This window comes from Onychomys torridus, chromosome 1 (genome assembly GCF_903995425.1).
Source record: "Onychomys torridus chromosome 1, mOncTor1.1, whole genome shotgun sequence".
In the NCBI taxonomy this organism is placed as follows: Eukaryota; Metazoa; Chordata; class Mammalia; order Rodentia; family Cricetidae; genus Onychomys; species Onychomys torridus.
In genome coordinates, this window is record NC_050443.1 from 44,910,278 (window position 1) to 44,932,077 (window position 21,800).

The window sequence follows — 21,800 nt, forward strand, 5'->3', positions numbered from 1 at the left end:
TGAGCTTTTGTCTCCATATTTGCACGGCTGACAGTTTAACCATGGAGCCATCTTATCAACTTTTCCCCTCATTTTTGTTTGTTTATTTTATCTCTTCCCCTTTATCCTCCTTTCTTGGAGGCTGCCTTGGAGGTTTGCTGGTGATAAAGTTTTTTTAGCCTTTTAAAGGTTGGGCCCTGGTGAGACCAGGAAGGTCCCAGAAGGAGCAATGAGTTCTGGGGGAGCAGGGAACATGTTGGGATCTACAACTAGGCTGGGTACAGAGCTTCAGGGGAGACCCAGTCAGCTTTTGAAGAATGAACAGAACTGTGCTGGGGGAATCCCATAGGAATAAACAAGGGAACATTAATGATGGCAGGAGTGTCGTTATGAAGCACAGGTGGGGTGAGGCTGTGGGGTGTGACAGGGTAAGGCTGTAGGTAGGTGTGTGTGTGTGTGTGTGTGTGTGTGTGTGTGTGTGTGTGTGTGTGTGTGTGTAGGGATGTGGGGTTGTGTAGACATGGGGGTGTGCAGGGATATGGGGGTATGGAGGGATGTGGGGGTGTGGAGGGATATTTTGATTGATTTCAAGGTCTCAGCAAAAGAGTTTGAGAAATCTATTCCTCACATACACAACATGGCTCCAAACTGTAGGCTGGTTAGTGGTCTGTGCTGATCCTTATGTGTGACTATGAAGGGTTCCACTGAAGATGTCAGGAAACTCGTGACCATCTGCACTCTGTATTTCCAGATGTTGCCTGTTCAGGAGAACACTTGGGTTCTGACCCTGTCCTGTGTCTGTGAATGAGTGGATTGCCATCCCAACCTGTTGACAATATGTTTGTGATCTTTCTGTTGCAGTTCTCTGGATTCTGAAGCACCGTTGAAACTCAGCCTGGTGACCGCTTGGAGCCTGGGCTTCGTGTGGAGACTGCCGGTGAGTGGGATGCATTTCCCAACTCCAGCTTTTCCTGATGTGCAGTTGAGTTGTGACAACTCCCCATTGACATGCTAAATGACAGCCTCTCCTTCCTCTAACAAAACTCTAATACATTTGTGCTGATTTTCAGCCTTGTTTGGTTTGAAACATTCACATTTACAGTCTTCGCATGGTGTCCATGTGGATTGATTTCAAGGACCTCTGTGGGTTCCTGGATCTGAGGATGCTCCAGTCCTCTATGTAAAGTGCTCAAGATTTACATGGGGCATGTACACTTCCTCCTGTGGTAACTTCTGACACTTCATATGTTGCCGCTACTATATGAAAACTTGTTTTATTGTTTAGGGGATGGCAAGAAATGTAATTGCACCCATGCTCAGTGTGTACCGGGTCATTAAAAGCCTCATTCCACAGCCCAGGAGCCACAACTCCATACTGTAGGGAGACTACAGGTTGGGAAAAGGCCATAATTCATGTGGTCTCTGCTGTTGTCTGGTGGGTTTGGTAGGTGAGAAATGTTTTGCATTTTTAGGACTTTTGGAATAAAAACACTTTTGATCTGTGGTTGGTTGGATCTACAGATGTGGAACCTGCATGTTCAGAAGACACAAGGTACTGAGGAAAACTAGCAGAGGACAAATGACCAGGAGATCTGCCAGTTGTGTCCTGCCCATGGGAACGACTGTTTTTATATCTAATGTCAGGGTACCTCCAATCCTCCATGATGTGTTGTTGGAGACCCTCCCTCCCAGTCAGTGGTGATGGGCCCAGGGCATTCATCAGCTCTTTCAGGGTTTCAGGAAGCAGGAGCTAACAGGAAGTGAGCAGCATCTCTGCGCTTTGTGTGGGAGTAACAGCTCTTCTGTTGTTCCACACTCACACCATTCATGGGTGACCCAGGCAGCCAGCCCAAAGGTGCTGTTGCTCTGGGCAGGCCCCTTTATCAGAAAGCAGGCTAAGAACTGTACAGGAAGTCCCAAGTGAATGGTGCTGGGTCCTTGGGCTGGGTCTGAGGTGCCTGCAGTTTTGGTAGGATGTGAAGATGTGTCACCTCTGGGGTACCTCCTGCTGGGGAGTGAGAGTGGCCAGTTCTGAATGTTTCTAGCATGACAAAGTACCCCAAGCTGGGTGGTTGAAATAGCATGAGTTTGTAGTATCTCAGTTTTGGAGGACTGAAATCTGAGACCAAGGTGCTGGTATGGAGGTTCTTTTGAGGGCTCTACAGGAAAGGACTGGTGGCTTAGCCAGTCATCTTTGTTGTCATTTGGTTTGGGACAGCACAGCTCTAACCTTCACATAGCTTTTCCCTGGTATCTCTGTCTCTTACCAAATGATAGAGGAAGGCAGGGTCAGATCGTGTAATTCTGAGTCATAAGGTTAACTCCAAGCCCAACAACCAAGAAAGACCATCCTTTGGAATGGTCCTGGATCTCCCTAGGGATGGCACAGGTTCCCAGCGAACAGGAAATTCAATCACCCCTCAGAGAACTCCTCTTTCTCTTTTGTAATAAAACCATGGGTTTGCTCTTGTCTGTGGACTGTTTCCCCTGCACCGCATAATGACATTCTTGGTCAACAGCGGGACACACACCCACAAGATTGGAATGGACCTGAAGAATTCCTATGGTCTAGTGAGCTTGCCTGAGCTGTCATGTTGTGACAGTACAGTGTGCCATTCATGTGTATGCAGGGTGCACAGCCAGTCATATGAAAACACAGCACACAGTGGCTTGATGATGATAGTCACTGTCATTTGGATCTGGAGTATCTCACTAATTTCAATTTGTTATACACTTGATCACTGGGGTGGTTCCATCATGAAGTTGTACAACCTTGGAGAGATGGAGCCTAGTGAGAGGTCTTCGGGTCATTGGAAGTATGCTCTAGAAGGGACAGTGGTACTCAAGTCCTTCCTCCTCTTCCTCCTGTGTTCCCACAAGATGAATAGCTATGTTCTTCCATGTGCTTTCTGTCATGATGTGTTGCATTGTCCAACAACTATGGTCTACCACCTCCAAAACTGTGAGCCCAAATAAACCTTTCTTCTTTAGAAGCTGGTCATCTCAAGCATTTTGTTATAGTAGCAAAGCTGGATTACAAAACATGATTTACTATATGATTGGCTTATGTATTTACACTCACATTTCTGAAAAAAATGTGCATGCCATGTGCTTGTGTGTGTGTGTGTGTGTGTGTGTGTGTATGTGTGTGTGTGTGTATGTGTGTGTGTGTGTGTGTGTGTGTTGCATAGGAGTAAACCCAAGGCCTCTGTGCCTTAGATTGCTATTCTACTGTTTGGGCATATTCCATCTTTACAGTGGTATTTTTTCATGTCCTGTTGGGACAAAGAAGACTTTAGTGCATAGCTTCCCAGTCTTGGAGCTCAGTTGTAGCAGGAATCTTAAAAGTCTTATTAATGAAATCAAACCTGAGGCCAGTTATTGGGGTGAATGCTGGAAGATCAGAGAGACAGAACAAGCCACAGTTTCCTCACCTTGCCAGTTCCTCAGCTGGTCTTGTTTTCTCAGACTGCAAGCTTCTGAGTCCTCATCCAAATCGATCTCAGCTGAACCGTGCTGCTCCAAAGCCCTAAAAGCTTAACCAGCCAAATGCTGAACCAGCCAAATTCTTCTTGTTTCTGGTCTTCACACCTTATATAATCTTTCTCTTTCTGCCCCCACTCCCTGGGATTAAAGGCTCACTTTCTGGGATTAAAGGCGTGTGTCACCATGCCTAGCTGTTTCCAATGTGGCCTTGAACTCACAGAGATCCACCTGATTTTGCCTCCTAAGTACTGGGATTAAAGGCGTGTGCTACCACTGCCTATCCTCATGTTTAATATTGTGGCCGTCCTGTTCTCTGACCCCAGATAAGTTTATTTCCAGGAACACACAATATTTTGGGGAACACAATACCACCACACTGTCATCTAACTAATATTATACTGTACTATAATTTCTATAGTTAACCTCCTAGTGCCAGTCAGGACAGCCATTTCCATGATACCCTAGCAGACATCCCCAGATGTGAGGTGTAGGCAGACACTGTTGACTGCCCTTCAGTTTACCCTGCCATGGTCCCTGGATTTTTCAGATTGAGCAAGTCTTCCCAACAGCTCAGATGGTTGTTAGAATTTTGAGCAGGTTTTCCCTAATTTTTCTTAATTAAGAATCTTTTATTCATTCAACATACCAACCACAGATCCCCCTTCTTCCCTCCTCCCACTCCCAACCCCAACCTTCCCCTCCAGCAAACCCCTATCCCCTCCTCTGAAAAGGCCTCCATGGGGACTCAGCAAAGCCCACACATTCAGCTGAGGCAGGTCCAAGCCCCTCTCCTGCATCAAGGCTGTGCAAGGTGTCCTACCATAGGCAATAGGCTCCAAAAAGCCAGTTTATGCACCAGGGATGGATCCTATTCCCACTGTCAGGGGCCTCTCAAACAGACCAAGCTACACAACTGTCTCTCCCACACAGAGGGTCCAGTCCAGTCCCATGCAGGCTCCACAGCTGATGGTCCAAAGTTCATGAGTTCCCACTAGTTTGGTTCGGTTGTTTGTGTAAGTTTTCCCATCATGGTCTTGATGCCCCTTGCTCTTAGAATCCCTCTTCCTTCTCTTCGACTGGACTCCTGGACCTCAGCCTGGTGCTTGGCTGTGGCTCTCTGCATCTGTTTCCATCAGGTACTGGATGAAGGCTCTATGATGACAGTTAGGGCATTTACCAATCTGATCACCAGGAAGGCCTACTCAGGCACCCCCTCCACCAGTGCTAGTAGTCTAAGCTGAGGTCATCCCTGTGGATTCCTGGGAACCTCCCTAGCACCAGGTTTTCCCCTATCCTCATGATGTCTCCCTCTATCATCATATCTCCCTCATTGCTCTCCCACTCCAGCCCTGTTTCAGCTGGATCATCCCATTCCCCCATGCTCCCATCCCCCATCCCCTACCCTCCATTGTTCCCCCTCATCCTCAGTTTAACTCAGGAGATCTCATCTATTTCTCCTTCACAGGGTGAATAGGACCCTCTTAGGGTCCTCCTTGTTACCTAGCTTCTCTGGAGCTGTGGGTTGTAGTTTAGTTATCCTTTGCTTTACTTCTATTATCTACTTATGAGTGAGTACATACCATGTTTGTCTTTCTGAGTCTGAGTTACCTCACTCAGGATGATATTTTTTAGTTCCATCCATTTTCCTGCACATTTCATAATGTCATTGATTTTACTGTTGAGTAATACTCCATTGTGCATATGTGCCACATTTTCTTTATCCATTCTTTGAGGGGCATTTAGGTTGTTTTCAGATTCTGGCTATTACAAATAATACTGCTATGAACATAGCTGAGCAAGTGTCTTTGTGGTATGATTGAGCATTCTTTGAGTATATGCCCAAGAATGGTATAGCTGGGTCTTGAGGTAGATTGATTCCCAATTTTCTGAGAAACTGCCATACTGATTTCCAAAGTGGCTGTATAAGTTTACACTCCCACCAACAGTGGAGGAGTGTTCCCCTTGCTCCACATCCTTTCCAACATAAGCTGTCATCAGTGTTTTTGATCTTAGCCATTCTGACAGGTATAAGATGATATCTTAGAGTCATTTTGATTTGCATTTCCCTGATGACTAAGGATGCTGAGCAATTCCTTAAATGTCTTGTGGCCATTAGAGATTCTTCTGTTGAAATTCTCTGTTTAGCTCTGTAGCACTTTTTTTTTTTTTTTTTTAATTGGATTGTTTGGTATTTTGATGTGTAGTTTGAGTTCTTTATATATTTTGGAGATCATCCCACTGTCAGATAAGGGTTTGGTGAAGATCTTTTCCCATTCTGTGGGCTGTCATTTTGTCTTATTTACCATGTCCTTTGCCTTACAGAAGCTTCTCAGTTTCAGGAGGTCCCATTTATTGATTGTTGCTCTCAGTGTCTGTGTTGAGGAATGTTTTCTAATGGGATACGTATATTGTACTTTTTAGACATAATGTTATTGCACACTTAGTGGGCATGGGGTAGTGTAAACACAAACTTTGCATGCAACACAGGGCAGGGACAGGCAAGGTTGTTGGCTGACACTGTATCTGGTGAGGGGCAGTGGGACTGGGACCTCAGCACTGAGCACACAGATTTCCTGCTGGTCCCCTCTTAGTGTCCTCTCCCCTACAATAGCCCTTCTTCCACAGAGCATCACACCAAGGCCTCCCAGCAGCAAGACCTCCTGACCCTTGCTTACCCCTGCTGTGCCTTGGCCTTGTGCTTTGCTCTTTGGTAGTTTTGGAGGTGACTGGGGAGGAGGGTGCTTTTCTCTCCTCCCCCAATGGGGGGCATCATCACCCTGTGTTGCTGCTGCTGCTGCTGCTGCTTTGGTGCCCTGTTAAGGGAGACCTGCATTTCAAAAGATACAGAAAGAGGTCAACTGACTCTTCCTAAAAACCAGGAGTCAATATGGCTACTTCTGACTTGCCCCACCACCCCCTTCATGTGTGAGACCTTCTAGACACTCCCTGCACCACATCTGTCTCCCCTCTCCCGGGTGCCCAGGAACTTTGAGAGCTGGCCCTCCCTGTTGGTCTTAGAGGATTCACCAGTAATGTGCTATTATTGATAGGGTTTTAAATTGGGGGAAAAGACACGTAATACAAAAATTTACCATTAGCCATTTTAATAAAATTTATTTTTATTTACTTGGTGCATTTGTATACATGGGTGTTGTATATATATATATATATATACACACACATAAATGTGCATGTGATGTGCACACTCATTTAGTCCAGAGGTTGACATTGGGTGTCCTCCTCAGTGGCCCTCTACCTTTTGCGGCAGAGTCTCTCTCTGAAGCTGCTTGATCACTGATTTGTCTAGCCTCACTGGCTAGGCAGGTCCCAGCAGCTTCTTGCTTTTGCTTCTCAGGGCTGGGATTACAGGTGTACACTGCCATATCCTGGGTTTTGTGTCGGTGCTGGGATCCAAACTCAGGATCTGTACTGACTGAGCCATATCCCAGGCCCTTAAATTTATTTTTAAAACTGATACATAAATGTAAAATGTGTGTGTATTTATGGTGACTGCATGATATTTTGATAAGTTGTACATATCATGTTTAAATTAGGGTAAACATCTATCTCTTCAAACATTTATGCTTTTTATGTTATTCTTGTGGCTTTTTTTCCTCCATATAATTTTTTGGTATGTGCATATGTAGGTCAGAGAACAGGGTTTGGATTTAGGTTGTCAGGCTTGGTAGCAAGCCCCTTTCCCTGCTTACCTATCTGGCAGGCCCTTCCGTGGCTATGTGGGACACACCGTACTTTGCTGTCTTTACCCTCTTATACCACAGCATGCTCCTGGTCAGCACACCTGCCTCTGGTTACCATCATTCTACTCTCAACTTCCATGAACTCAGCTCCTTGAGAATTATCTGTGTGAATGACTTCAGGTGATGCTTGTCATTTTTCATCTGGCTTATTTCAGTTAGCGGAATGATGTCCAGTAGTGTAAACGGAGGTTTCTCTCACACCCACCAGTACCCAAATACCTAGCAGCAGCTTCCCAAATCATCACACAGAGGCTTATATTAATTATAAATTCTTGGCCAATAGCTCAGGCTTATTATTAAGTGTCTCTTACATTTAAATGAACCCATTTCTATTAATCTATGTATTGTCCACTTGGTCCGTGGCTTTGTTGGTCCTCTGGTATCTTGCTTCTTGGGTAGCTGGCTCCAGTCTCTCTCGACTCTGCCCTTCTCCATCCCAGTCCTCAGTTTGATTATCCCACCTGACTTCCTGCCTGGCTCATGGCCAATCAGCATTTTATTTACAAATGAGAGTAATACATATTTATAGTGTCCAGAAGGATCATTCCACAGCACAATAGTATCCACATTGTCTCAAGTAACAGGATTTCATTAACTTTAATGGTAGATGGTTGGTATCTGTCCTGGCTTGCTTTCTGTTGCTGTGGTAAACACCATGACCAAAAGCAACCTGGGGAGGAGAGAGTTTGTTTTAGCTTACAGGTGATGGTCTATCACAGAGGGAATTCAGGGCAGCAACTCAAGGCAGGAACCTGAAGGCAGGAACTGAATCAGAGACCATGGAGGGACACTGCTTACTGCCTCACTCCTCGGCTCAAGTTCAGTTACCTTTCTTATATGGCCCAGGCCCGCCTGCCTAAGGATGGTACTGCCCACAGTGGGCTGAGCCCTTCTATATCAACCATTCATCAAGAAAATGCTCCCACAGACATGTTTACAGTGTAATCTGAGGGAGACAGTTCCTCAACTGAAGGTCCCTCTTCAAGTTGACAACCAAGGTGATCCATCACAGTGTCATTATGGTACATACAATGTTAGCTTTGTGTCGCTGTATCAGAAGTCCTGGAGAGAGTACTTGAATGTGACTTATCTTGGCTCCTGTTTTCAGAGGTTTCACTCAGTCCACGACTAGCTGGCTCCACTGTTTATGAGCCTGTGAGAGCTGCTTAGGTGAGGGGGGGGGGGGGAGGGGAAGAGAGAGAGGCCATGGGGTCCCAGTATAACCTTTAAGGGCATGCCTCCAATGACCAGCTGCTTCTTCCAACTAGGCCCCACCTCCTGAAATTTGTACTATGCCCTACTAAGAAGGAAGATGCAGAAAAGTCAGATGTGAGATTTTGGGGGCATTCCAGATCCCAGCTCTAACAGACCAGTGCTGGATCTTTTTCTTTAATCATTCCTTGGTTGAAGCGTTCAAGGTTTATGCTTCTGTCCTGTTCTTGGTATAATATGACCTTCTCCTCTCTCTGGTAGGAAGCATTTATTGCCCTTAAGCAATTGCTTCTCCCTCTCTGCTGCCCTTCGAAGAGTCTGGAGACCTTCAGACTGTTTTCTGTCGCTGTGTGTTGCTGGCTGTGCTAGATACATGAGATAGAGATGTGCTAGATATTTCCGGTTAGAAGCTGCCAGCTGTGGTCCTCTGTGGCTGTGGTCCTCTGTGGCTGTGGTCCTCTGTGGCTGTGGTCCTCTGTGGCTGTGGTCCTCTGTGGCTGTGGTCCTCTGTGGCGGGCTTCTTGGACTCTCATGCTGCTGTGCTGTAGCCTGGGTGGTGTTAGGTGCAGGGAGGGAAGCATTATGTAACCTCCCAAAGGGCTGTTCCCTTCAGTAGTTACCTTTCCACATCACTGTTCCAGGTGATGAGGTGTCATGTGGCTCTGAGTTCACCTGTCCCTTCAGATCCTGGGGGAGGGAGGCATTTGCAATTGGAGTTCACAGATAGCTCTAAGAAAGTTCAAACTGGTTTTCAGACTCCCTGGCGGGTTTCCCTCTGAAGACAGAGTGACTTATGGCTCTTTTACACATTGGGGGCCCCTCTTTAATTTCCTTGGTAAATTTCTGGAATTGTGTTCTTTACTGGAAGGATTAACTCTTTTTTTTTTTCCTGTCTGTCACCCATTCCTGCATGAGTTCCAGAGCCCAAAACTTTGTCCGTGGGTTTGCACGTATACATGAGTGTTTGACAAGATCTGAGTGAAAATACCCAGAGTGCCAACTGATGGGGGCCGCGACATGTGGTCTGCTAATTAGAGGGTTTCTCTATGGTTGGTGGCTTTGATGAATTTGACTGCTCGGTGGTTTGGCTATGGTTTATCTTTTGGGGTTCATGCACTGGATGACTGATCCCCAATATGATGATGGTGAGAGATGGCAGAACTTAAGAGGTGGAGCCTCCTGGAAGTTATCCCGTCACTGGGACATGTCCTTAGAAGGTATTAGTTTTCATCGTTCCTTACCTTGTTCTTGTGACTGGTTGTTAAGGTGAGCCCACTCAATGCACTTGGCCTCATTTCCTTTCAGCTGTTTCCTTGTCTCTCAGCCATGTTTCATGCAGCCAAGGGTGCACTTATCTGAGGCTGATGATGGAGTCTCTCAGTCTTGGACTTGAAACTTCTAAACCCATGATCTAAATAAACCTCCTTTCTCTATAAGGTGCAGAGTCTCAGGTATTTTGTTACAGTAGCAGAAAAGGGATACTAAGGCAGCCAGCCTGTGGGTGAGAAATTCTCAGGGAGAGGAAGAATCAGCCTACAGTCACTATTTTAAAAGCAGAGGTGATGATATCTGGTTTATCATTGGGTGTGTTGATCTGTCTGTCATTAGAAAATGTCCCGTAGTGGTGCTGAAGCCAAGGCCTCCCTAGCATCCCAAGTAGCCTGGTTGCCATAGGAAAAAGTGGCTTTTCTGTGGTTGCATCTAAATTTTGGGCTCTTACTCTCTTACTATACAAAGTTCCCATCTACCCTGTCCATAGTCTTACTGCTTTGCTTTGGGGATTACAGCGTGGGGTGCCCACGCATCCATAAAAGCAAACTCGCCCCCACCCCCATATCTTGTTGATTTGGTTCTCACGAACAGATTTTAAGTGGTTGCCATCTGTTCTTCTCTTAATTATTTTTCCTAATTCCATCAAAGGGAGGAGGAAGGACATTTTCCCTGAAGTCCAGATCTCGCCAAGGAAGTGTGGCTCTGCCGCCCACCACGGTGGAGGAGCACAGTTGCTATCGCTGAGGGTAGGGAACCAGAGAGTGAAGCTGGCTCCCTTATGACAACATGGGCCATGCCCCTGAATGTTGCTCGGTCAGTGCTACAGCAGCAGGGACCTCCAGGCCTCAGCCTCACCCTCCTGGCAGATCCCTGCACGCTGGCCAGCAGGTGGTAGAGATTGGGCAGAGCTCCTAGGGCTGTCAAGAGTCAGTTGCTGTGAACACCTTGCCCATGTAGAGCTTTGTGCTAGTGGATGCTAGGTTGAGAGTTTTATTGGAGGAGAGTGTGTGGCTCCTGCTGGTGCTTCCCCTGGCCTGAGCTGTCACTGCCCAATGCTGCTTTGTACCCTCTTGTATTATATTTATTACCCACTAGACTGGATACTAACAGAGCAGTGAGGCCCATTCCCACCCCACCGTCCCTCAGCACATGTCCTGAAGGCACACTCTTCCCTGACCGGGGAAGTCAGATGGGCTTTGGAGCTTTCTGTTACACTACAACAATGAGAGTCTTGGCTGCTTCCCGACAAGGGAAGGTGTTGTCTGGAGATGTGGTGAGTGATTGCAGAGACCCCAAGTCTCCTTCCTAGCTAGAGCCTGCCCCATCCTGGAAAGCAGTGGCGGGAGAGGGCTGTGCATGCCCCTTCTCTCCTTAACTGTCTCCCTTCTTGTCATCAGACCTGCACCTGCTCATCCCTTCTTGCCAGTGCCAGGAGATGAGCCTGAGGGTGTAGTATCTTTAGAAAAGTCCGTCTGGCTGCTGATGGCCATGTTGGCACTTTCAGCATCCAGCAGGTGATGAATTCTGGCTTCCCTTGGAGGAGATACCCTGGAGATGATCTTGCTGAGATTGTATTAACCTGGTGTCCATGCTTTCTTGGTCCACCCCAGATTCCTCAGCAGCCTCTTGGCTGGCCCTTTGAGATGTCCCCAGGGAGAAGTCTGTGTCCACAGATGGTTTCTTCCTGGGCAGAGGCTCTTTAGCCCTTCAGGATATGGCTGGGTGATACCTCCCACCTCTGGATACTCAGAAGTTTTAGGAGTGGGCTGTGAGACACTGAGAACTTAGCATTTGGCAGCCACCTCCAGAAGTCTGACTCAGGAGGCAAAGCCAAGCCCCTATCTCTTCCTTGGGCCAGTGACCTTCTTGCTGATCTCTGGGCTAGGATATTGTTAAAGCCAGCCTGGGACATCTACTCTTTGGGGATTGTTGCCTCTGCTGGCCAGGGCAGCATCCTGGACCACACTGACCACTGTGCTCCATCTTGTAGCCTCCCAGGAGAAACTGCCTGAGCTGTCCATTCTGTAATTTCTAGACCCTCAAGGAAACCCAAGGATGGGAGGTAATGGAGTTCTCCAACCTGCCCTGCGTTTCTCGGGGGAAGGCTTGAGAGGCTGACCTGTCTTCCCTGTCCCCTGTGTCTGGGATTCATATTGCTACCATTGAAGGCTATAGTCAATAGCCCTTCTGGCATGGCCTTCTCCCCTTCAGCATGTGGCTGGGGAGCCAGCCTCACTTTGTGGAGGTGGGACATGGTGTCACATCTAGATTCACTGCTGGACTTTCTAGGCTCAGGGGACATTTCTCTTTGGTGGGCCTGGAGGGTCCTTTTAGTTCAGCAGTGTTTGTGGGTGAACTGGGATGTTGTCTGCATCTAGCTCAGAGATGGGAAAGTTTTATTTCTATTTGAATTAACTGCAATTTAAAATAACAATGCCAGTCTTAGCTGTATGTATTTGGGATTCTATTTGCATCTTTGGAAACAACCGCACAGTATGTATTTTGAGAAGTTATGCTCAAATGTACAGATGCTCATGTAGAGGAAGTCTCTGTGGGAGAGCCTCTGTGCTGGCCAAGGGGCATCTGGGGCAGGTCTACAGCAGCTGGCCCTTCACCACCTGGCTCCTGGCTCGCAACATAACTGCAGGGAGGCAGAGGCAGAACCCAGCCTCCTTTCCCAGTTTAGCAGCCAGCTCTTGCTCTTCCTTAGTGCTTAGGATGGTCTGCAGGTGCCTGAAGCCACCAACTGTGCCACCTGCTCGTAGTTGAGTGAGGTACACATTAGGTGCAGGAGACCAGCAGTAATGAATATCCCATGCATTACTACAATTCATTCACAATTGCTGAAGTGTTCATTTCTGGAATTTCCCATTTGATGTTTTTGGGTGGCAGTTGAGTATGGGTACCTGAATTTAAAAAGCAGTGTCTCTAAATAGCAGGGGTGGGGGCACAGGACCATCAAATTCTAGGAACAGAGCCACTGCACAGCTGAGCTGGGGTTATGGTCACCGTCTGTGACTCTGGTGACAGTCTGTGACACGGGGCATGATGGGTACAGGCAGGGCAGTCCCTGAGACTGTGTCCATACTTGTCCACAGTTGCCTACACTTGCAGTGGACTCCAGGGCCTCTGCTCCCTGCAGATGGGTCAGCTTCCCATGGAGCTTTTCCAGACTGGCCAGCCTCTGTATCCCTAGGGCAGTGCCTGGGTGTGGGGACAGCCCCACACTCAGGATTTCTAAGTTGCGGCATGGGGAGCCACCCTGCCCCATGGAAGAAGAGAAGGGGGGTGGCCCTGTGGGGCATGGAGGTCTTTTTTTTTCCCTGAGCACCTATGAGACATGCCTTGTTGAAGATCTGCTTGCCCCAGCCCTCCCGCTTCCGCCCCTGTCGCCACTGCAGAGGCACACTGAGCTTTGTGACAGTGACAGGGTGCCTTCGTCTCCTTCGTGGATGGGGCAGGAAGCTTGGGTCCTGGAGTGGTAGAGTTAGAAGTAGGATGATGTCTAAGGGGTGGGTTTTAGTGGAAGATGGTGAGGCTGTTGGGGGTGTGCCCCACAGAAGGAATTAGGGCATGAAGCAATGAGGGAGTACCTAAGAGTGAGTGTTGTTGAGGATGTGAGTTCAGTTCCCAGCACCCACTTTAGTGACTCACAACCACATGTAACTCCAGCTCTAAGGAATCCAGTGCAGTCTTCTGGCCTCAGCAGGGAGCTGCAACTCACCAGTAGGTTCACTCAAGAGCCGAAGACAGAGAGCCTCTGGTCCCTACTTTCTAGTCTCCTTCCTTGACAAGTGAGCCTTCCTTCTCCTTCACACACCTTCTCCAAAGGTGGACCAAGGGACTGACCGATTTCAGACTACTTTTAAACTATGAACTAAATTAACCATCCCCCCTGCCCCTATAAAAGTTCCAAGCCTCTGGTATTTGGTTGTAGCAACAGAAAAAGACTAATACATATTTCAGTTGCACCAATACATCCTTCAAGCAAATAATCCTACCCTGTTAAGACATATTCACTTTGACTTTCTGAGTCTGGCTAGTTTTGATTAATATGACCACCTCTAGTTGTGTCCATTTTCTAGGGACAATTCATTTCTTTCTTGCAAGTTGGTGCAGCTACTATCAAAGTCAGTGTGGAGGGTCCTTAAAAGACTAAAAATAGAGCTGCCACGCAACCCAGCTTTTCCTCTCTGTGTGCCTCTAAGTGAGCACATCACAGAGACACTTGTGCATCCTGAAGCGATAACCTACAACAAACAGCAGAGTCAGGAGCAAGCCCCACTGCCAATCAGTAGAGGAACACATCCACCGTGACACATACACCCGATGCTACTGTCCTTTCCATCAGGAGCTGGCTACACCCCAAGTGAATGGAGGCCATGTGACGTCAGCTTAACCAAGTTCTGTTCCTAGGGAAGAGGTAGCTTCGGCTGCGGTCCTGCCAACCCAGCTGTACTGAAACATCTAGGGAGATGCTCGGCTCTGGAGTGAGCCAGCTGTGACCTGCCACCCCTCCTCCTGTTTCTCCTCTCTTGAGGTGTTGGAACATGAATGGTCAGGCATCTTAGAAGCCCCACTCCAGGAGTCCAAAGTCTACGTGTCACCTGCCCTGTTACTTGAGCAGAGCCTGTTTGGGAAGTGAGGGTCTCGTTGTTGGTTTTCTAGGATCCAGCAAGGTGGTCCACACCTTGCTCCTTGTGACCATTATTGCAAAAGAGAAGGGGCATTTTCCTCTCTCCCTGTAGGGTGAACTGGGAAAAGAAGAGAGTTATTTTTGCTGTGACATGTGTCTTTGAATTCTTGTGTGTGACTGACAGTTCCAGAGCACAGGTGTCTCTAAGGAGGTCAAGAGCCTGGAAATGACCTGGCCCTGGGCTTCTGCCACCTGGTACATCTGCCCCCAGCCCTCCCTGCTCTGCTTCTCCCTGCTGCTGTGGCCAGCCCTACACAGATGGTGACATGAACGAGTCCAGTCAGGTGTGGATGGGGAGCTAAGCCTGCAGCTTGGGGTCCAGGGAGGGCTTTTCAGTTGTCCTGGGGGTGGGGTTCTAGGGCTGGAAGGGCCATGGTCCACAGGACTGGAAAGCTTGATAGGCCAAGCAAGACCTTCTGGTTAGCTCCTCTGGGCATGGACAGAGGCCATCAGAGAGCTGGGCTGTGGGGCTAACAGGGAACACAGGCCAGGAAGGTTGCTATGGCATGAATGGGAATGTAATCCACAAAGTTATATGTGGATGACTTTGAGAGATAGTTGTTATTATTAGACAAGGTCATCAGGGTTGGTGCCCATTTTGGCATTTGTATGAAGGGGGAGAGGGACTCAACTTTGTATACCCTCTCTCCACACAGGGCCCTCTACCGTGTTATGATACAGCAAATAGACCCTTGCCAGAGGCCAGCGCCATACTCTTGGTCTTCTCAGACTACAGAAAGAACAGTGAGCCAAATCAACTATTCTTTCTAAGTCACCCAGCTGCAGATGTGTTGTTATGGCAAAAGAAATTAGTCGAACAAGAGTGAAGTTCTAAGTTGTCCTGTAAATCCAGCCAACGGGCTGGAACTTGAGGGCCAACCTGGGGGTGTGGCTGGAGTTCATCGGCCACTGAAATCTGCCACAGGACACATATTCCAGCTAGACCTGTCCAGGAGAGACAGCTCACCTCTGCTGAGAATATAGGGCATGTCGGCAGGAGCCAGTGAAGTTGTTCTAGTTGGGGACCTCTAGTTGTCTAAGAGAAGACAGGAGGATTTTTTTTTTCTGATCAGCATATTTTGTACTATTTTACTTCATATTTCCTGAGAATCTGTATTTTCTGCAGAATGTTTCCCATTAATCAGATGAAGAGAAATCCTTGTCTGTTCCACCCAGAGGGACAAGTTGGGGTACAGTGGGAGGGTTGGGGTGGTATCTTTCTTTCTGGAGGCATGGCTCAGTTTCCTAGCATGCTGATTAGCTTGTTGATAGAGCAATGACTGACAGTCCCCAGCCAATGGAAAACGGCTACAGAGGGACCAGAGCCTCAGCAATGGTGGAGGCGGGGGTGGTAGGTGGTTCGGCATAGAAAGGCAGATGTTGGTCATTTTGTGCTTGTTTCTCTGGTTTTACCATTTGTTCCCTGCTAGCCCTCTTGTACACGATATGTTCTAGTGAAACGTCATTGCTCTTGTGTGGGTATAGGTACACATTTCATGTGTGTCTTGCTTTTGAGAGGGTGTAGGTATATGTTCCATGCATGCTTTGCTTTTTTTAAAAAAAACTTTTTTTTTTATTATATTTGTGTTTTAATTTTACACATCAGCCAAATTAATGGAAGCACATGAATTATGAACCAAAGGCTGTGGAGCCCCCAGCTGGATCAGGCCCTCTGGATAAATGAGACAATTGAATAGCTTGAAATGTTTGGGAGGCATCCAGGCTGTGGGACCCGGACCTGTCCTTAGTGCATGAGCTGGCTGTTTGGAACCTTGGGCTTATACAGGGACACTTTGCTCAGCCTGGAAAGAGGGGTCTGGACCTGCCTGGACTGAATCCATCAGGCTTAAATGAATCCCCAGGGGAGTCTTGGCCCTGGAGGAGAAGGGGAACACATGCTTTGCTTTTGTGTGGGTATAGGTATATGTTCCACATGTGATTTGCTTTTGTGTGGGTGTAGATACATTTCACATGTGCTCACTTTTGTGTGGGTGTAGATACATGTTTCACATGTGCTCGCTTTTGTGTGGGTGTAGGTACTTGCTTTAATTTCTTTTGTCATTTAAACTTAGGCCTGGCTTCTGTTGCATGGATGTCATTACAGAGAGTGTGATTGATCCCCTTTTATCGGCAGTTGTGGAGGAAAGGTGTCTGGGGGCAATTGTGCCTGTGTGAGTCTGTTCACTCCTTCCTGTTTCCCAGGTCTCTCTTCATGGTGCTGATGCTGCATTAGTTATAGTACATCCTCAGTGGATGGTTTGGAGTCCACTGGAGGATGCACAGGGGTTCTGGGGGGAAATGTGATGACGATTTATACAGAGACTTGAGCACCCACACATCTGGTATCATCAGGAGGCCTGGAATTAATTCCCCCAGTGTGCCAATTGATGACCACATATTACTGAGAGGCTGAAGTAGGCTGGAAAATAGGCCCTAAAGATGCTGATCCTGGGAATGTATGAGTCTGTTCCTGTACACGTGGCCCAAAGACTCTACTGATGTCCCAGGAAGGGTTTTGAGGTGGAGAAGTTATCCTCCATTATCTGGATGGGTACCTGTCATCATCACTGTGGTAGTTAACTTCATGTTACTTTAACAAAACATAGGCTAAACCTCAGTGTGGCATCATGGCTAAACAGTGGCTCCTCCCACCAATGGCTCTGTCTCTGCTCAGGTCTTGCACTGTTGATCATGAATAGCTATGGCTTCTTGTGGACACCAGCTCCTCGACCTATGCCCACTCACATCTCTTGGGAGATACAGGCTTTCCCTTCATCTCTTCTGAAATGCTAAACTCTGGGAAATACTTGATGGACTTGGGGCAGCTCCATGGAGGCAGCTGGACCCCAACCTGAGAGTGAGTAGTGGGTCTGCTGTGCTGTGTGGTGGAATGTGCTGTGCTGTGTGGTCCAGCCTTGGCTGAATCAGCTATTCATCCTTTGACTTATGTACCACTGTGGGGCCGGTGGACCAAGATACTAGAGAGGTTTCCCCAGGCGTCTCTTCCCACACTCAGGGATGAGGTTGCTGCCCTCAGGCTCAGCTCCTCCTGCTGGCTGGTTAATTTCTTGCACGTATTCCTTCAAAGTTGCCTGGGCATGGTTGACCTGGTATCTTGCTGCGTGCCATCAGGAATGAAAGTTAGATTGCATAGTCTCCTGGGCTGTCATCAGGGCCTTAAAAGCAGGGGTGCTGCTGTAGCCTTGCAGGGAGCATTTGGAGACAGGAACCATGTTGCAGTGCTCACTGGGGTGGGATCAACTTCCTGTTAGAGGCCAGGCCTGTGTGTACTAGTCTGTTTCCCCTAAATCTCTGGTTTGGGAAGTGGAGATTTTGCTGGTAGCTCATTAATAGGCAAAGCAGCTTTCCAAGGAACACTGAGAAACTGAAGGAGTAATTCCACGTGGATCCACTGCTGTCTGACTCTCCTTGAGAAGCCCCATCCTCTGCTGGAGACACGGGGATCAGGTTCCTGTACCACAGAGAGGTGATGAGGTGGGTTAATGCTAGTGCATTTGCATATGCTGCATGCCCACAGAGGCTGGTGTGCCTGGGGAGAGTCTGACTCATAGGGCTCTGAGCTTTGCAAGCTTCAAGGGGCCTTCAGTCCTCAGAGCTTTTCTGGCTTCTCTATCTATCTCTTACCCTTCCCTTCTCCTCCTCTCCTCTCTCCCTTTCTTGACTCCCTATCCACCTGGTGGCCTGACTACACAGATCCTCTTGCTGATGTTGGCTGGGATAAATGGGAATGAAGTCTGGGTGTGGCTGTGCAGCCGTCGGCATCTGTGGAGGCTGCTGCAGTGGTGTCATGGGAAGAAGCTGTGTGGTTTTGGACATACTAGATCACATAAGGTGGCTTCTCAAGAAGTTGGAGTCTGAGGACCAGGGAGGTTGCAAGGATGGCCTGAGGAGGGGGGACTCAAGTCCTCAACTGAGGGGACTCCACAGAAGTGAGAGGCAACATGGAGGTGGTTTGGCTTCAGCTTTGCTTGCTTCTTGTTCACATGAGGAGATGAGACAGAGAAGAGGGCAGAGAGGATGGCTGAGCTACATGGCAGGTGGCCCAGGATGGAAGATTCTCTAGTAGGTCACCTGCTCATTTGCTCACATTCTTTGGGATCAGAAGAGCTGCCCTCTCCACAAAGTGGGTTGGGTACCACCTGCTTCTGTGTATCTGCCTGTGTGTGTCTGTGTACGTGACTGTGTGTGAGATTATCTCTGTATATGTGCCTAAGTGTGTCTGTACATGCCTGTGTGTGTGTATTTGTGTGTGTGCACCTGTGTATCCATCTGTATAGGCCTCAGGTAGGGGAGTCCTTGTGAGAGGTAGAACTGTCAGACCACCCTGGGAAGGTGGTGAATCCGGGCAGAACAGCTTCAGGAGCTGGGCATCTGCAGAGGCTCAGGAGCTGTTCCAGGATGTGTGGGCAGGTGTGTGAAGCTGCCCAATCACAGAGAAGTGCTGCCCTGTGGGTGGACTCCTGTTCCTTTGGTCACTGTTGATGAAGCTTTAACCTTAGAACCCTTTTAGATGTGTGGAGAGTTTGCAATGATGGTAAGATAATGCAGAGAAACACCACCCCCAACCCTGGTTCCCTCGCATCTGCTGCCACAGTGGACCATTTGCCACAACCGAGGAACCAACATTGATTTGTGGCAGTTCTTAGACTTTCTTTGTTTTTGATGATCTGGGCAGTTTTGAGGAGTAAAGAGCTGCAACTTTGTAGACTGCACACACTCAGCTTGGACTTCCCTAATGTTTTTCTCCTGGTTATGAGCTATGAGGGGGAAGCTCACAGAAGTGAAGTGTTACCTTACTATCACATGCTATTGTGATCAGTGTAAAGCTACCCTCTTCCTTTCCAAAGGACGCTGTAGAAGGAAGCCATCCAAGGGATGGGAGTCATAGGGAGAGTGTGTGCACCAATGGTTTGGGATTTCTATGTGGAAAATGTTACTTAGTTATCCATTAGTTTACACATTCATTTGTATCAGTATAGACTCCTGGTTTTGCTGTTGCATTTTGCGTCATAATGCTCTATATCTGTGGGTACCACATCTATGGATTCAATCACCTGTGATTGACAGCATTTAAGAAAACTGCATCTGTGCTGTACATGCACAGAATTTTCTCCTGCCACTCACTGTTTTCTCAGCCACTCAGCATCTACATTGCATTAGGGATTATGAATCAACTGGAGTGAATGAAAACAGACAGGATGGTGGGCACAGGTTCTGCGCAGTCAGCAGCACAATGTTTTACATGAAGGACTCATGCTTCCTATGACTCTTATATAAAAGGGGTTCTGGATGAGCCCTGTGGGTGCTAAGGGGCCATTATACCACAGTATTGATTTTTCTGCTCAAGTTGTTCAAAAATAATAGAAGTTCCAGATACCTTCTGGGCCATTTTGACAAACCACTGCCTTCTCGTGTTTTGAGTACTTTTGTTTAACAAAAGGTTTATTTATTTTATATGTATGGGTATTTTGCTCTCTCGCTCTCTCTATCTCTCTCCCCCTCTGTGTGTGTGTGTGTGTGTGTGTGTGTGTGTGTGTGTGTGTGTGTGTATTCCACATGCTCGTATAATACTCAAGGAAATCACAAGAGGGTAATGGATCCCCTTGAACTAGAGTTACAGATGGTGGTGGGCTGTGGTGTTATCCTGATGACCATGTTGGTCACTTGGTTGAGCTGTGTTGTCCTGGTGACCATGTTGATCACTTGGGTGAGCTGTGGTGTTGTCCTGATGACCATGTTGATCACTTGGGTGAGCTGTGGTGTTGTCCTGATGACCATGTTGGTCACTTGGGTGAGCTGTGTTGTCCTGATGACCATGTCGGTCATTTGGGTGAGCTGTGTTGTTCTGATGACCATGTTGATCACTCAGGTGAGCTATGGTGTTGCTATGCTGTCAGTCATTCATGGTGTTGTATTGTCATCCTTACTGTTGATCATGCTGGATGAGTTAAGTTGTCACACTGGCTGTTGATCATGGCTATGCTGTTATTTGTTGCAGTGAGTATATATCCTATGTGGCACATGCAGTAAGATGCTGTGTTACTGTGAGCCTGCAGCTCAGATTCCCATCTCCTGAGAACTTCTGCAGTTATGTACCCTCTCAGCTGTCCTGAGAAAAGCAAGTCTCTGATGTCTCTGTGTAGCCGAGGAAACTCATGAGTAAAGTGGTGGTGTGAACATTGCCAGCTCCAAGTAGCTGAAGAAACGGGCTCACACAGGGCTGGAGAGACAGTCCAGCAGTTGGCCTTGCAGAGAATCTGGGTTCAGTTCCCAGCATGCGTATCTGGAGGCTCATAACTACCTGTAACTCCAGCTCCGGGAGATCAACACCCTACTCTGGTCTCAAGACATCATTACCATTGTGGTATGCACACACACACACACACACACACACACACACACACACACACACATGCACATACAAAATGATGAATCTTAAAAAAAACAGGCTCACATTTCTGTATGCAGAATACCCTAAGACTATGTCATCGGTCCTATGTTTGTGTCAAGAGGAGGAAAGCAAAAGTGGCCATATGTGATTCCTCACATGGTCTCCCTTGGCAGGGACCTAAGATTTTGGGGGTAGCCCCATTTTTCTCTCGTCCTGGGGCTTGACATAAAACATCCCTGAAGAGTTGCCCCCTCTGTACTCAGCAGCAGATGTCGCTCCATGATGCTTTGCCCTGAGCATCACAGCCTGTTGTCTTGGCTCGTTCCCCTCACATTCCAACAGCTGCTTTTCTCTCCGCAACTTCCTCCTCCTTCTCCTGTCCCATTTTCCAGCTTTGTTCAGCCGAGGCTTCTGGAAGGTCTGTCTCTCCTAGCTGTCTCGTCCCTCCCTCCCACTCTCACACCCACTCCAGACAGACACATACCACTTCTTGCAACACTTCTGTGGGTGCCTTTGGCACGGGAACTGTTTCCAGAAAGGCCATTTGTTTCACTGGTCCAGTGGCCAGCCCCGAATCCTCATTCCATTCACTCTCTAGGACTCTTGTACTGTCATTCTCTTCCCCAGAAATCCTGTCTTCCTTGGTTCTAGGCTGCCAGAAGCCTGGAATTTTCCTTCACCTCATAGGACTGAGTTCACTCAGTCTCTTCCTTGGCCTCAGAGTCCTGGAGTGTCCTCAGAATCTACACATGGGCCTTGTGTCTCCTCAGTCCATGTACACATGGTTGTTAGTTGCATGCAGCCCTGTAGTGTTAACTACCATTGGCCTCCCCAGGACTCCAGACTGGTGAGTCCAAATGACATTCCAACACAGCAGGCACCCTGTTGTTCCCTACCATCCTCCTGCCTCACATGCCTCTGCTGTATTCACTGGGCGTTAGTCTCTATGTCCACAGGGAATGGTTTCAGGAGGGCTGCCAGA

At 47.9% G+C, this 21,800-nt stretch overlaps 1 protein-coding gene across 6 annotated transcripts in view; it reads left to right on the top strand.

The window, feature by feature from the left end:
• The window catches only part of Apba2 (amyloid beta precursor protein binding family A member 2), a 228,069-nt gene that overhangs the window by 45,330 nt on the left and 160,939 nt on the right, over positions 1-21,800 (top strand). For all 6 annotated transcript variants that reach the window (XM_036184669.1, XM_036184678.1, XM_036184652.1 and 3 more), the window contains exon 2: positions 841-916. The gene's annotated coding sequence lies outside the window, so the exon portion shown is untranslated. The remainder of the gene's footprint in view (positions 1-840; positions 917-21,800) is intronic.